The following is a 16,734-nucleotide window of genomic DNA, read 5'->3' as shown; positions in this document are numbered from 1 at the left end:
ACCCAGGATTGACGAACTTTAGAGAGAGCAAGTACAATAAGAGGTCCTGCAGAGAACAGTGGGAGGGTGGGGCGGGGGTGGGTAAAAGGGAGCTGATATCAAGGAGTTCAAGAAAGAAGAGAATGTCTGGAAACTGATTGTGGTAGCACTTGTACAATCCTGCTTGATGCAATTGAACGAGGGAATGATATGATATCAGTCTTAGCTCCCAATGAAATGGTTTTGAAACAAAAAGAAAACTAAAAGTCAGTCATTGAAAACTCTGTGAACTACAGTTCTAGTCTAACATACATGAGGTTTCCATGAGTCAGAGTTCATGCTAGAACAAGTGGTTAATGAAGGATTAGAAGCCACCTCTGACTCTGGAAGTTTTGGGGTCTAGTCTAGCTGTATCCCAATTGGGATGCTCATACCCTAGTGGGTGAGCAAGGCAGTTCTTTGAGGGGAGAGGAAGACGATGTTGAACTTGCGTTTTGATTTATTTTTCATCCCGAAAGAAGAAATTAACATTTTTTGGGATGACAACTTTTTTATTCCTCTTACACAAAACAAAGTGGAAGGGATAATACAGCATTAACACATAAAAGTAGACAATCGGGAGAACATGTATACCCTCCCCCACCTCCCTACACACACACAAATATGCACACACAAAAAAGAGAGGAAGACGGGCTTGATATTAACATTTTACGGGTCTTTTCTCTCTGCCTTGGACGGAATGACAGATTGTGTTGCATCACGCATGGTCCACGAGGAATCCGGAAGGAGAGCCATAGCCTGGCTGATCATTGGCTGTGGGCAGAAGGCTACATGTTGCCTTGTGTTCGCGTGCCAAAGTGCTCTTACTATCTGACTTTGCAAAAGCAAATCTCACAAAGTGGCTTAGTGGCATACAAACCCGACTGCAAATTAAGATAATACTGTTAACGGCTGGGTTATGCATCTGGCTGTTAACCGAGAAAGGCTAAAGTGAGAACCTATCAGCCCAGCCTTGGAAGAAGGATGAGTCCATCTGCTTCCATACAGATGTAATCCTCTGAAACCTTATGAAGCAGCACTAATCTGTTCTAAAGCCACGGTGAGTGAATCAACCTGATGCCAGGTGCCAAGCAGCGTAAGGTCAATGCTTCTGTGCACCATGTAAGCACTGACGGCCAAAGGAAGAGCTCATAAACAATGAATATGAAACAAGAAGCTGGGCAAAAGTTTCCAAAACAACCAAGAAGACCATATGTTATATGGGTTCAAAGATATCATAAGAATATTTCCCCTTGTCACATGTGGCTACTTTGCCTTCAAGGTTTGGTGTGCCATGGGTCTGCATGCACACTCCCAATTCTGTGGAGACATACCCAATACTCTCCCCCTGGGTGGGTTACTGCCCTGTTCCCCCAGTGCCATTCTCTCTCCTCTCCCCCCACCCGCCATTTTCCCTTCCCTCCCCCCTTTCCCTTTCTCCCTTTCGTTGTGTTGGAATAACATGTACAACCTCGGCTTTAGTCTGTCTACCACCTGATTGCCTGTACCTCAACCTGTACAGTGTGAGCTAAGTGGCTTTTCTTCTATCCCTACGTTGCTGATTGCACTTACCTCAGGGGCTCATGTTGCACTTGTCCTTTTGTGATTGGCTAACTTTGTTTAGCCTTATTTCCTCCAACTCTTCCCATGAGATGATGTGCTTCATGTGATCATCAGTACTTTTTTAGTGATGCGTAGTACTCCATTGTGTGTATGTGCCAGTTTCCTAATCTCTCATCTCTCAATAGAAACGTAGGTTGTTTCCAGTGTTTTGCAATTGTGAATTGCGCTGCAATAAACATTGGAGTGCAGACGACTGCCCATGGTCTATTTCTTACCTCTTCTGGGAATATGCCCAGTAGAGAGATAGCTGGGTCATACAGGAAATCAATTTCCATTTGCTTTAAATATTGCCATACATATTTCTACAGAGGCTGAGGTATCTACACAACTACCAGCAGTGGAGGAGAGTTCTTATCTCGCCACATCCCTTCCAACATTTGTTGCTCTCTGATTTTCTGACTTGGGCTATCCTCAAGGGTGTTAGGTGGTATCTCATGGTTGTTTTCATTTGCATTTCTCTGATGGCTAATGATCAGGAGCATTTTCTCATATGTTTATTGGCCATTTGGGTCTCCTCCCAAGTGAAACTTCTGTTCAAGGCTTTTGCCCACTTCCTCTTGGAGTTAACTGTTTTCCTCTTTTTTGCAGGCCAAGAGGGTATTGTAGATTTTAATAACATGCTCTTTGTCTGTTGTGTGATTGCTAAAACTTCTCTCCCAGTCTGCTACTCTCTTTATGAAGTCTTTCGATGCACACAGGTGTTTGATCCTTAGTATATCCCACTTGTTGATGTCAGGTTCACCTGTGTGTGTACCCTTCCCTATTGCAGTTAGCCTATGTAGTATTCCATGAGCCAAAATTCTTAGGTTTTTCCTGATTCCTTCATTGATGGCCCCGATAGTTTGGGGTTTTACTTATAGGTCTGTGATTCACCTTGAGTTTGTTCTTGTGCCTGGGGTGAGGTAAGGATCTTGTTTTATATTTCTATAAGTGGATAGCCATTGTTTCCAGCACCACTTGTTAAAGAGGCCCTCGACTTCCCACTTGATGCTTTGGGGGCCCTTGTCAAAGATCAGTTGTCTAGCTGCTGATGGCTTTATTTCTGGGGTTTCTGTTCTTTTCCACTGGTCTGAGTGTCTGTCATTACTCTAGTACCACGCAGACGTCAACACTAAACCTGCAAGTTGAGGAGAGGGGCCAGCATGTCATGTCCATACAGAAACAAACCAAGAAGGAAAAAAATAGAGTTAGGGTCTAGATCTCACATGGGCGCACCAAGTCCGAGGATGACATCCCTGCACAGAGTTGCTAAGGCACAGAGAGGTTTGTGTGGCCAAAAACATCCTGAAACATGATGTCCCCTCGCTGGAGCATACTGCAACACAGGGCAACCCTGGCAACACACAGCCGGGAGTGAGTCCGTCTGCTTCCATACAGATGTAATCCTCTGAAACCTTATGAAACAGCACTACTCTGTTCTAAAGCCACAGCGAGTGAATCAACCTGATGCCAGGGGCCAAGCAGCATAAGGTCAATGCTTCTGTGCACCATGTAAGCACTTGAATTATATGGTATTTTGGGGTAGTTATTGTTATTATTGTTCAACTTTATTCAATATTTTGTTTTTTTGTGGGTTTTTTGGGTCTCCTTGTTGGTTTGCTTACCTTTATAAGATAGGCATGGGAAGCAAGCTTGAGGAGAAAGCAACAGGATCAACAGCTCTGGAGGGACTTGTGGAGAGGAGGAGGCAGGGGCAGAAAGCAGTGAGCAAACAACACCACAGACAGGGGAACAACTAGGGAATAAAAATCAACAACAAGGACGACATAAGGTCCTGGGGGTGTTGGAGCAACAGCGATCATGCTTAGGTGAACTACTAAGAGGCAGACAAAAGGTAAGTGTGATGATGGGACAGGAGGGAGGTACAAGGAAGCAGAGGAAAGATCTAAGAAGCAAAACTATGAATAGAGGTATAAACATAGGTGTGTACATATGTAAATACATTAATTTATAAAAATAGAGGCATTGACCTATGTACATGTATTTTACATGGCAATAGACTGAGGAAATGGACGGACTTTGGGCCTCTGCTGAAGCCCTGCCTCAGCGCAAGAACACTTTGTTCTAGCAACCTGACATTCTGTAATGCTCACCCTTCTGACACGAGGTATTGATGGAATCATATAACAGGCATCAGAAGACCACAAACAAACAAAACATATTCTTGAGAATGAGGGGGGTTGGAGCAGAGACCCCACACCCATCTGTAGACATAGGGACACACCCTCACAGAAGGGTCACAAGGAAGAAATGAGTCAACCAGGGTGCAGTATACCACTGATGAAACACATACTATCCCCTTGGTTCCTTGAGGCTTCCTCACCTCCCACTATCATGACCCCAGTCCTTCCTTTCACTGCTGGCTGAAAAGAACATGTGAACAGGTACAGAGAAGAGATCATGACATACAGAATCCAGGTCAGATACACCTTCAGGAACAGAAATGAGAGTAGTGATACCAGGAGGGTAGGGGTAAGGTGAGGAGAGGAGGGAGGAAGGGTGAACTAATCGCAGTGATTGACACATAACTCCCCCCCCCCATCCCCACACATACATACAGGGGGACAAACAACAAAATCTGTGGGGGAGGGGAGACAGTGATCTGTGTAAGATTAGAAAATTAATAATCATTTATCAAGGGGTCGCAAGGGTGGGAATGGGAGGTAGAGAGGTAAAAGAGGAGCTGATATCAAGGGCTCAAAAAGAAAGGAAATGTTTAGAAAATGATGGCAACATATGTACAAATATACTTGATATAATTGATGTATGGATTGTAATAAGAGTTGTGAGAGATTCCAATAAAATGATAAGAAGAAATAATAATAAGAAAATCCCCTCAAGGGTATATATTAATTAAGGAAATGAAGACATCACTGATATTCAAAAGACACTTAAAAACTACGAATGCAAACCATTAATGATGATAAGAGTTGAAGTGGGAATTTAAAGCTATTTTAGTACCATTAACATATAAAATAAAAATCATATATATATATATATTTCCTTTTATCTTACTTCTAAAAATATAGTTTTTATTTTCCAGTGTCACCAACATACAAAGCCCATGTACACTTCACTAGTTCAATAACCCTCATGACTGCTGTGTTACCATGCCCACTCTCAGTTCCAGCTTATTTCTTCTTCCTTGTACTCATTCGTGTTGGAATGAGCATTCCTTGTACTCACCTCCCACCCACTTCTCCGCTCAGGTCCCTTTGTAACTGTTAATCCAGTGTTTGTCTCTATAGGTTTGCCTACCCTGGGTTTCATATACAGAAAAACTTACAAAATCAAAATGGTGCCCAAACAGAGACAAAACAAAGCAGGACATTTGAAAAATGAGAATAAGGATACATCGGATGAAGAGGGAGATCAAACAACCAGGTGTCACATTTTGACCCACCTACAAGTGCAGTCATCTTCCCTGGGATGTGTCTTTCCAGACGCTGGCCATTGACAGAGGGAGTTCATGGGAGACTTATTCTACATGGGGGGTGGGGTGTCCTGTGAATTCTGTGAGCTTTCATTGTCCAGAGTTTTGGGTCTAATACCATTGCCTCCTCTGGGCTTGCTCACATGTCTTTTGCCCACTTTTTAATTGGGTCATTTTTAACTTTCTTTTTGAAGTGTTGAAGAATTCTCTATATTTTGGCAATTAGACCCTTGTCTGTTGTGTCATTGCTAAAAACTTTTCCCTAATCTGTTGGTTCTTGTTTATCTCTTTTGATGAAATCTTTTGATTTTTATATCTAATCTCTGAGTCATCTTGTTTTTTGTTGTTGCCATCCACTGTGTATGTTTCCTTCATTATATTTGATAGTCTGTGCATGTGTTTCTATAGGGCCATTAAGTTTGTCCCCATTTTCTCAGTGATGAGCTGCAGAGTGCTGGGGTTTCTAATCAGGTCTCTAATCCATCCTGCACCCTTTGTCTGTCATTTTGTTGTACTGTGGTGACTTGTGTGTTGCTATGATGTTGAAAGCTATATCATTGGTGGTTCAAATATCAGCAGCGTCCCCCCCAGGGGACCAGGTTTCAGCAGAGCTACTAGACTAAGCCTACAAAGAAGGAAGCGGCTTTCCACTGGAAACCTTATGGTTGGCCTCAAAGGCTTTTCAGTTACAGAAACCCTAATGACCAGAAGCAGAGCATTGTCAGAAATAGTTCCGGAAGATGAGTGCCTCAGTCTAGAAGCCACTAGAAGTATCACTGATGAGGAGTTGCCTTCTCGAAATAGAGTGGACACAGTGATGTAAATGGAGTAAAGCCATTCTCTAGTGGCATGTGACTCAAACTGAGAAGAAACGTCTGGAAACATCCATCAATTATTGGATCTTGAAATTTACAAAGTATGAATTGAGGAAAATTGGAATTCATCAAAATGAAATTGCACTCATAAAGACTGATATTCTGGAGAGAGAGAGAGCTGAAATGGACTGGTATTGGCCACATTGAATCAGAAAATCATAACGTTTGCAATCAAACTGAATGTTGAAGGATATAGCACAATAGAGAGGAAAGGCATGGCATTCGTTGTCAGAAAGGATCTTGATTAATAAGTACAAAGATATCTGTGATAGGATCATTTCTATCCAAATATAAGGACATCCAATCAAGACAAGCAGTTTATGCACCAACCACAATAGCTAGTGATGAGGAAATTGAAGAGTTCTACCAATGCCTCAAGTCTGAAATGGATTAAATATTCAATTGAGACACACTTGTAATTACTGGCAATTGAAATATAAAAGGTGGAAAGAAAGAAGGAACAGCAGTTGGAAAATATGGTTTTCGTGATAAAAATGTAGCTAGCGATCCCATGATAGAATTTTTCAAGACTACATAGAAAATAACTTTTTCCAACAACACTTAAAGCTACTCTACACTTAGACTTCTCTAGAGGGCATGCGCTGAACTAAAATTGACGGCATTTGTGGGAAGAGATGATGGGAAAGTTCCGCATCCGCAGCTAAAACCAGGCCACGGGCCAACTGCGGAACAGGCATTCGGTTGCTCTTATATCACTTCAGGTTGAAGTTCAAGAAAATGAAAACACAGTCACGGGATCCTAAATACAACCTTGACGATCTCCCACTTGAATTTTGGAAACGTCTGAAGAACAACTTTGAACGGAAAATTTCAGAGTGTAACTTGAGAAGGCAAAGTGAAATATTATAATGGAATCTCCAAAGGAGACCAAAAAGGAAGAAATGGCTCAGCATATCTTAAACTGAAAGGACTAGTAAAAAATAAAAAATCAAGTCTTGAGTTGCAATATCGAAAGATTTTGTAGGAAAAAGATTGAACAATGTAGAAAACACCCAAAGAAGATGGGAAGAATACACAGAATCGGTGTCGCAGAAAGAACCAATTGACATTTAAACATTTCAGGAGGTAACATGTGAGCAAGAGCCAATGGTGTTAAAGGAAAATGTTCAAGCTGCACTGAAAGCATTGGCCACCAACAAGGCTCCAGAAATTGATGGGATGCCAATCAAAATGTTTCAAAAAGCTGATGAAGCACTGGAAGCATTTACTTGTCTACGCCATGAAATTTGACTGACAACTACTTGGCCAACTGATTGAAAGAGATCCATATTTCACCCATTCCAAAGAAAGGCAACCTAACAGAATGCTCAAGTTATGGAAAAAATGTCATTGACACCACATGCAAGTAAAATTTGCCTGAAGATAATCCCACAACAACTGCATCATATGTTTTGCACATGTTGTCAGGAGAGACCGGTCCATGGAGAATGACATCATGCATAGTAAATAGAGGGCTGGGGAGCCGCAAAAAGAGGCAGGGCCTCAATGAAATGGATTGACACAGTGGCTGCAACCACAGCCTGAAGCATCCAAAGACTTGGCAGGATGACGCAGGGCCGGCAGTGTTGCATTCTGTGTGCCTAGCTCAGTATGGTTCAGAACCAACTGTGTGTCATCGAACAACCCCAAAGTCAACCAGAGACATAAATTAACCTGAGACGTATGAATGGATTTGGGGACTCACCCAGAAATCTAGCGCCATTCTAAGAACACTTAATTCTTATGACATGGCCCTGCTTGATGCTGCCCCTTCTGAAGAGATCACTAGAAATGTGGGTGCGATGAAGAATCTAAATGGTGCCTGGCTATCAGAAAAAATAGAGTCTAGGGGCTTAAAGGTTTATCAAACACAACCACCATTATGACCTGGTCTAAATCAAACAGCACAGAGTTTTGGGGGGAAAGGCTGGAGAGATGCAAACCCCACCTTTAATATGTATTGTCATAGGTGGAGGAGATAGCAAGGAACAATTGCTTCATACTTTGATATGTTTACTCAATGAAAGTTTCTCTGATTTTCTAGCCACGCTTGTTAACTTACTCCCATTCAGTGTGCTTTGGGAATCAGTAGCTTCATTTAGCAGTGGAAGGAAAATCAAGAGCAGTACCGAGAATTAAAAAGAAAGGCAGAGAAGCAGCCTATAGGGGAAGGTTAGACTGCCAAATGGCCTCGTGGATGTCACAGTTTGTACTCAACAACTAACCTAAAGGTATACACACACACACACACACACACACACACCCTGACCCAAAATAGGCAATCTTCTTCAAAACAATCAAAGCCTTACAAATCCTACTGAGCTGTTCTACTCTGCACACATGAGGTCGCCATGAGTCAGAAATGGTATGACAGCAATGCGTTTAAATTTTAAGATGTCAAAAGGGATCCATGTAGTTCACATGGTTTGTACCTTTGGCTAATTTAAAGATTGATGGTTTAACTACCTGGCAGAGCTTCCCCCAAAGGAAATCTTATAGGACAGTTCTGTGCTTCAATACACGAGAATTGTAAACCTCTCATTTGCAATGGGCTTGGTTTATTTTTGTTTGTTTGATTGTTTTTAGGTTGACAAAGGAAGGGATTTAGACTTGATGCCTTATTTTCTACTTTATGTAGACAATATGAAACTACACACCCAGTCATAGAAATTCACTGGTCAGCTACTTTGAGACTCAGAGTCGATGCTAGAGATAAGACAGAAGTAAGTAGTATGCACAAGTAAGTCCTTTACACAAGAAGTTAGTAGGTTCTGATAAATGTGTGGATTAGAGAGTACAGTAGTTGGTTCGATCTGTGTTGGCTTGGCGAGCCCTGCCTTTCTTGGTGGCTACTTCCCGTTGTCCAGATAAAGAAAGAGCACAGTGACTGCCTGGATCAGGGTCCCAGATGTTCAGCTTCATCAGCAGGCCATTCATCTCACTTCCCACTGCCCCCATGCTTTCTCATCTGAGCTGAAATCTTATCCAACTAATTGGTCACCAGGCAGCTTGAGCAAGGCACTTCCTCCAGCACTTGTAATTCCTGCTACTCCCCCACCCGCAAAGGCTCTAAGTCTGTTGTAAGTTCTTCCAAACATTTCTAAGATGTTTTCAATTTCTGTAAAATGATAAGGAAAAGGCACCATACTCCATACCGCTTAAAAAATCAGGGCATTAACATGGTTTCTTCTTCAAGCAAAGCATCAATACAAAACAACAGATTTCTGGATTCGTTCAAGGGCTATTAAAATGAAATGAAATTGTATCATGATTTTTACTCCCTTCTGGGTGGTGGGGGGAGACAGCAGAAGTCAATACGTTTAATTAAATTAATTAAGTTTAATTTTTGACAATTTAGAGAATGGATTGCCAACATGCACTGTATAGTTGTGCTTAGGTGCCATTGAGCCAGTGGTGACCCATAGTGACCCTCTGTACAACAAAAGAAAACACTACCCAGTCCTGTACCATCCTCATCTTTGGTTTATTTGGAGCCACTTCGTCAGCCTGTCTCTACTATCCTGCCTGTCTCCTTGACCAAGCATGAGGTACTTCTCCAGGGACTGCTCATCCCTGATACTGCGTTCAAAGTGTCCATAGTAGCCACACTAGAAAAACCCACAGTGTTTAATGTATGGGTTATAAGGGCACAGGTTCCACCACCACCCCTGAAACCTATGTCCACTGTGGAGGTCTCGATAGCATGAAGGATCAATCATTTGGGTTGCTAAGCACAGTATCTATGGTTCAAACCTACCAGCTCTTCTGCAGGAGAAAGACGAGGCTTTCTGTTCTAAAAATGTACAGTCTCCGAAACCCGAGAGAGCAGTTCTATCAAGTCTCTATGGATTACAATATACTCAAGGACAGTGGGGTTGGGATGACTACAGTCTTGTAATTTAAAGTCAGAAGAGACTATTGAAAGTTCTGCTCTGTTGGCAGAAGCATCCCTGGTTCTGTGGGTTTGAACACTGGGCTGCAAGGTTGGGGCCAGCCACTTCCACAGAGAAAGATGAGGTTTTCTACTCCCATGAAAATGCAGCCTCCACATGAAAAAAAATTATAAATATAAAGTGTTCATCAGGGAGGGAGGGTGGGAGAGGGGAGAATGAGGAGGTGAAATCAAGGGCTCAAGTAGAAAGAAAATGTTTTGAAAATGATGATGGTAACATATGTGCCAATGTGCTTGACACAATGGAAGGATGGATGGATGGATTGTGAGAAGAGCTGTAAGAGCCTCCCATACAATGAGTTTTTAAAAAATATACTGCCTTGAAACGTCATAGCAGCAGTTCTGCTTCATCTGATGGGGTCGCAGTAAGTCGGAGTTGACTCAATGGCAGTGAGTCTGAGTTTGCTTTCCAATTGGTACCTGGTATTTCGTTGATTGTTTTGAGGATCAGTACAGGGAAATGATAGACAATGTGTACACAATTCTTTTGTTGCTGTTGTTCAGGGTCACCCTGGCTGTATTTCTGATGACTGAGATTGGAAGGGGATGTGAGGGCATGCAAGGTGACCACATTCCTGCCATCGATGGAGGAGGTCCTCAGAAACGGACATAGCTTGGTGTCCACAGCCAAGGGAAGACAAGCACTCTGCTCGGGATCTCTGGGCTGCTTCCGATCTCTGGTCTGTTCCAGCTCTTCAGCAAGCAGCTACACTTTGATCAGGTTGGCAGGGTAACGGGGTGTGGGGAACAGCACACAGCGGCAGGGAGTAATGCAGGGTCTTACAAGAGAGTGTACATTTCTTGCTCACTGGGCTGGCAGCGTTTGGGGGCGTCTTGAGTCGATGTCTTGTTTGGAGAGCTGGGAGAGGGGAGAGGAACAAAGGGGTGAATTCAGTGTCAGCTTCCCAGAAGTCCGAGTTTGAGGTTTTCTGAGACCATGTTATTATCAGAAAATAGTCTATTCTAAGGTGTAAATGAGGGGGACTGAATTGGGAGCTTTGCTGGAGAAAGCTTGCTAGGTTTTCTCTGTTGAGCTCTTGGGCACCACAGGTTTAGTTAGTAGCATTGCAGAAGGTCATGTACTTGCAGAGCAGCCTTCCCAGAAAACCTCTAAGATGACAGGATGGGGTGTTAATGCCTTAGGTAGCTTCAAGGGATGAATACGTAGGACCACAGTCTCTTGTGAGGCTCAAGGAGGAAAAACAACCCCCATATTTCTAATGAGTTGGGTGTTTTTACCAAGATCCTTTGTCCTGGTCCAGCTGGCTCAGGGTGACTATTCTAAAATGCACTCCCTTGGCTCACTCTGCTCCTTCATCCCTCCATCGTGTCATCTTGGAGAGAAGAAATCAAAATTGACATTCCCATCTTTGATTTCACCTTAAGAAGGTTGTGGAACATGTGAAGACATGCGTATATCTTTGTGTGTGAGAGAGGGGGAGAGAGAGAGAGAAAGAGAGAGAGAGAGAGAGAGAGAGAGAGAGAGAGAGAGAGAGAGAGAGAGAGAGAGAGAGAGAGAGAGAGAGAGAGAGAGACTTGGTTTTATTCAAGAACCTAGGGGGCGGGAGAATACCTAAGCAGTCTGGCCTGGCTAATGAAGCTTTCCTGCCTTTGTGAAGGAGACAGATGCCAGCCTTCTACAGACAGACTCTAAGGCCCAGAAAGGCGCAAGATCAGAGCGTGACTTGAAAACACAGAACAAGATGAAGCGGACGTCAGAAATCAAAAGCATTCTGGAAGCACGTGCTCAGCTGCTTCTATTAACCCCTAAGAGGTGAGGTGAAGCAGGTAATGGGATTAGGTCGAAGCAAGCCCATCTCATGCTCCTGGTGTGCTGGCTTAGCACGCAGGACTGCTGGTCCATGCCCACCCTTTCATGTTGGAGAGCCCATATTGTCTCTGGATGGAGAAGGAAAACAATGGTTGCTTGAATCGGGGGGCCCAGATGCTCCGCCCCAAGAGCCATCTCCAGGCCATTCATCTCACTTCCCGTTGTCTCCTGCTTTCCCAGCAGCTCTGAAATTCTACCCGACTCACCGGTCACCAGACAGCCCTCACTGGGCATTTCCTTCAGCGCCACTAATTCCCGGTGTCTTTACAGGGATCCTGACCCAGAGATGCACTTCAATAGGTAAGAGGTTAAAACAACACAAACAAACAGGGGAAACAAACTGGGAGATAAAAACAATTCTTGAGCCCCCGGGAATGCAGAAAGTGTATTTGGAGCACAATCCACACTTGGGCAGCCAGCTCTGTTCATGCTGATAAGTCTTTTTGAGGAAAACAAGTGAATTCATATCTGATAAACCAGCACATCAAGAATACTAAATTCCCGTAGCCTTTGGGGGGCAGGGCAGTGTGGGGGGTGAGGGGGAGGCGGCAGCAGATAAGTTCTGGTTGTGCAGTGACTGAGGGCGGTAAGATTTACTGTAGATGCTACACAATGGAATATTTTCAGTTTAATCAGTTCCATAAGGATTGTACTGATAAGACCCCTTTCCCTTCAAATAATTAAGGTCTGCCTCCATGTCCCCATACCTGCTGCTCGAATGGGTGATACAATCTGTCTCAAGAGTGCCCATTGTTCCAGTTATAAACCAGGATGGCCTGGTTGATCACAGGAGAGTTTTTTTTTTCCCAGTGTTTTTGGTGGGTGGCTGCTGTTGTTACTTGTCATCGACCTGGGTCCTGCCCAACAGGACACAATGCTGCCTGGTCCTGGGGATGGGCTTTGCGTTCGGACCATTGTGATGCCCCAGGATTTCCCTGGCTGATTTTTGCCAGCGCATGGCCGCCTCTCTTCTGATTGCATTCATGTGTAACCTCGGTTGTAGCTGTCCGACCTCAAAGCAAGAGGCAAGCCTCCATGGACAGTCGGTGGGTATCATTCATAATACACCCCGACATCGATGCCGACCCGAGTACAAGTTATTCTTGTAAGAATGCCCAATCCTTTGGGAACCCAGTGGCCCCAAGAAGAACGAGGCACATATAACAGAGCTTGACGCTGGCTTCTCAGTCATAGCTCTGCACAGCAATGACAGAGACTGACACAGTAGTTACAACAGTGAGCTACTCACCATAGGAACAATGGGACGTAAGAATGACTCAGGTTCAGGCCGCCTTTCCTAGGCTAACTGAATCATCGGCACTTAGCAACCTCCACAACACGTTGCAGAAGAACTTCTGAATTCCACTCTGGTGCAGTCTTCCACCTGTCGCGTGATCTTTATGCCATTCAATGGTAAGAGTAAATAGCAACAAGAATCCCTGGGCAATCTAGTGACCAGAAGCAGGCATACAGCAAATAGAGAAGCAGGCAGTAGAGCGACTTTTACTCATTCTGGATAAATTGGGGACTAGTATTAAACAAAAGATAATGGTAAGCCAGAGCTTGAAAGATGTGTAGGAAACAGGCAAGGGAATGTGTTCTTCCCCAATATTCTAAGCACAGTATTGCTATCCTTGAATGTTTACTTGCATACTTACTTCTTCATATATATAATTATATCATTGTAGATACTTGTTCATATACGTGTATGTAGAGAGAGCTTTAGTTATAGGTGGAATGGTGTCCTCCAAAATTATGTATCAACTTAACTAGGCCACGATTCTCAGTATTGTGTAATTCTCTGCCTTTTTATGGTCTGATATAATTAGACTCCAAAACAAAAGTCACTTCCATCGAGTTTGTTTGGACTCAGAGTGGCCCTGCAGAACAAAGTAGGGATGCCTCTGCGAGCTTCCCCCATTGTAACTCTTTATGGGAATACAATGCCTCATCATCTTCCTCCCATGTAATGATACTTTTTGTGGTAAATCTTACCCTCCGTCATGTAAATGAGGTCAGCTTCGAAGCAGTTATGTTATTAAGGCAGCATATCATCCACAGGATTAGGTTGTATGTTGAGGTCCTCTCTGCTGTTACATAAAAGGTATTCAACTAGCAAGCAGACATCCACGGAACCTCGTATCACCAAGAAAGAGGAGCCACGAGTGCAGTGTGCCTTTTGTATCCAGGTTCCCTGCGGTGAGAACACTCGAGACCAAGGGACCGGTTAATGCCAAGACCCATGGAAATCGCCAATAAGTGCCAGGGTCACAGATGTTGAAAGAAGACAAACACCACTCCCCAGAACAAACACAGAGAGAAAGCCTTTCCCTAAAGCTGGCACCCCGAATTCGTACTTCTAGCCTCCTAAACTGTGAGTGGATACCTGTATGTTTGTTAAAGCCGTCTACTTGTGGTATTTTGGTGATAGAAGTGCTAGATAACTAAAACATATAAAAATGCTACATAAGAATTTGTATTTAAGGGTTCATATGAAGGTCTTGGTTCTTCCCATCTCATATGATGGTATATGAGCTGTCTAGTAAATTAAAAACCAAGGAGTTTCTGAGTCTGTTTATAAAACTGCATATGCATGTAAATAGGAACAATTAGGTAAGGTTTGTACCAAATTTCAATTAGTCAAATGTTTGTCTTAGTATTGATATATACAGTGTACCTTTATACACTTGGGGAAATAAAACCCAATAAAGAAATACTTCCAAACATACTAAACATCTTTACCATAATAATACAGTAATAAAAAATCATATTTCGATGAACATCACAAAAGAGTACCTGTTTATTCTTATGAGTCATTGGGTGTACCCAGAATTTATTATAAAATGAGCTTCACAGGGATTGGTTCTTAAGGATGGGCTGGCTGTAAGTTGGAAGTTTGTAACCTACGGACTGCCTGTGATCATTTGAGGCCCACCAACCAGTAAACAGTTACAGCAGTCTGGACCAGCAATGCGGGGATAGGTTCTCTAGCAGCACACAGTAGGGCAGCAAGGAAAATGGAGCTCTTGCTTCCTCTTGCCCTCTGCCACAGCCCTTCCTTACTGAGAGGTTTGTGAGTGAATGCTCTCTCCCTGTCCTTTTTTACAGAAATGGACCAAATTTCTTCTGAGGATCCTGTGAGTTTGCAAGGCTGGAACTCTTATGGGAGTGGCAAGCCCTGCTATCTCCGACAGAGCCCGTGGTCATTCTGAGCTGTTGACCTTGTGTTTAGCAGCCTGACACGTAACTACTGTACCACCAGGCCTCCTATTAGATATAAATCTTACTAGCCTAACCTTAATTAGCGGGGCGGGGGGGGGGGGGAAGGAGAAGGGGAGGTGAGTCACAATCAACTTGATGGCAGTGAGTTTGGAGTTTTTGATTCCGATATGAAATATGTTTTGTGTTTAAACACCACACACGGGCCCTGTCATGTAGCCCCTTTTACTTTTCATTGTGCAAGGTTCAAGGGTAGTTGTCAGTACCCTCAAAGAATATCCCATCGGTCTATGTTGGGGTGTACATGCTGCCTCTCTCTTACCTGTAGCTGCTCTACGTAGGACTGCTGGCAGATGCCATTCTGAGCCTCAGTTTCCCTTACTTTTAAATAGGAAGTTTAGATGAAGGGAACTCTTAGATATTTTCCATATTCTTTCACTTAGATTCTCTGTTTCTGACCACTTATTAGAAGACACGTCTTTGAACTCAATGGAGCGTTTGCATCATTAGATGGCAGACTTCCTTTGGAAGAGGAAATGAAGCAGGGTTTCTAGAAATTTAAAGATTTGCTCTGAAGCATTTGATGCTCATCAGTGGATGGGCATCAGGGAGGCGGAGAATGGGAAGATGAGGAAGGAATCATCTACTAATTTCGCAGCACGTTTTCACTATTAATCCAGTACTTGGCCTGCACAGTGTGTTAAACCTATGGGTAGTCGTCTATTAGTGCACCATGACATCAGCTCATATTGAATCATAATACTGAAAACTCACTGCCATGGAGTCATTCTGAGGCTTGGTGAGTCTTAAGGACAGGGTGGAACTGCCTCGCTGTCGGTTTCCCAGACCATAACTCTTTACTGGAGTAGCAGGCCTTGTCCAGTGGTTTCAAACTGCCGACCTGATGGTCAGCAGCCCAATGCAAAAGCATTATGCCACGGGGGCTCCTATTGAACCATACATAGCATTAATAAGAAGAACAAATCGAAAACAGGGCGCGTCGTATGGAGTTTGAAGAGATACTGGTTCATGAAAATTGATGCCACATTTACCTGTGTTGCTCTGTATGTGTGCCGATCACAATACAAGATGTATTTCTATGTGCAGACATCAAATATTGAACCATGGGGCCAATGGATACTATTAGGATTAGATGCTTGAAACGATTATAGAATAATTTAAAAGTGGTAATTTAAGATCTGGTTGAGTTGGGGCCAGAATAAAACCAGAATAAAGAGCATTGAGGTGCATTGAAGTCCTAAGACCTGAATGAAATGGAATACACTCTCTCTCATAATAGGTATAAACACACTTTCTTGCAACTCATATCACCCCCCCCCCCTTTGAACTAAAAATTTGATCTTTGCAAACTGAAGGCCACTGGCTTCCAAGTCAGAGACTTTGGGTACGAATTTGGAAACAAACCAACGACAACAATCTTATCCTCTTTCTGCCAGTTGCCGCATCGTTAACATGAGGGTAACGGTACGTCACACTGTGCTGTCTTAAGGACTAAATAAACGAAGGTATATGACGTCTTGAGCCCAACAGACCCCAGCACAGGGGGAGCTCCCTGTAAAGGAACCGTACCTGTGCTTTTTCTCAAGGTAGAAAAAAATGGTCTGGCTATTCTTTTTCTTCCTGTTAGAAAATCTAGGTACAGACAGGCTGATCAAGTCATAAAGAAGACCCCCCCACCCACCTTCAAAACATTGCATCTCTATACTCCTCCTCCCACCCCTGTAAAACTAAGTAATAATAATAATAATAATAATAAAATCAA

Source organism: Tenrec ecaudatus, chromosome 1, assembly GCF_050624435.1.
Source record: "Tenrec ecaudatus isolate mTenEca1 chromosome 1, mTenEca1.hap1, whole genome shotgun sequence".
In the NCBI taxonomy this organism is placed as follows: domain Eukaryota; kingdom Metazoa; phylum Chordata; class Mammalia; order Afrosoricida; family Tenrecidae; genus Tenrec; species Tenrec ecaudatus.
Note: the sequence above shows the minus strand (reverse complement) of the source record.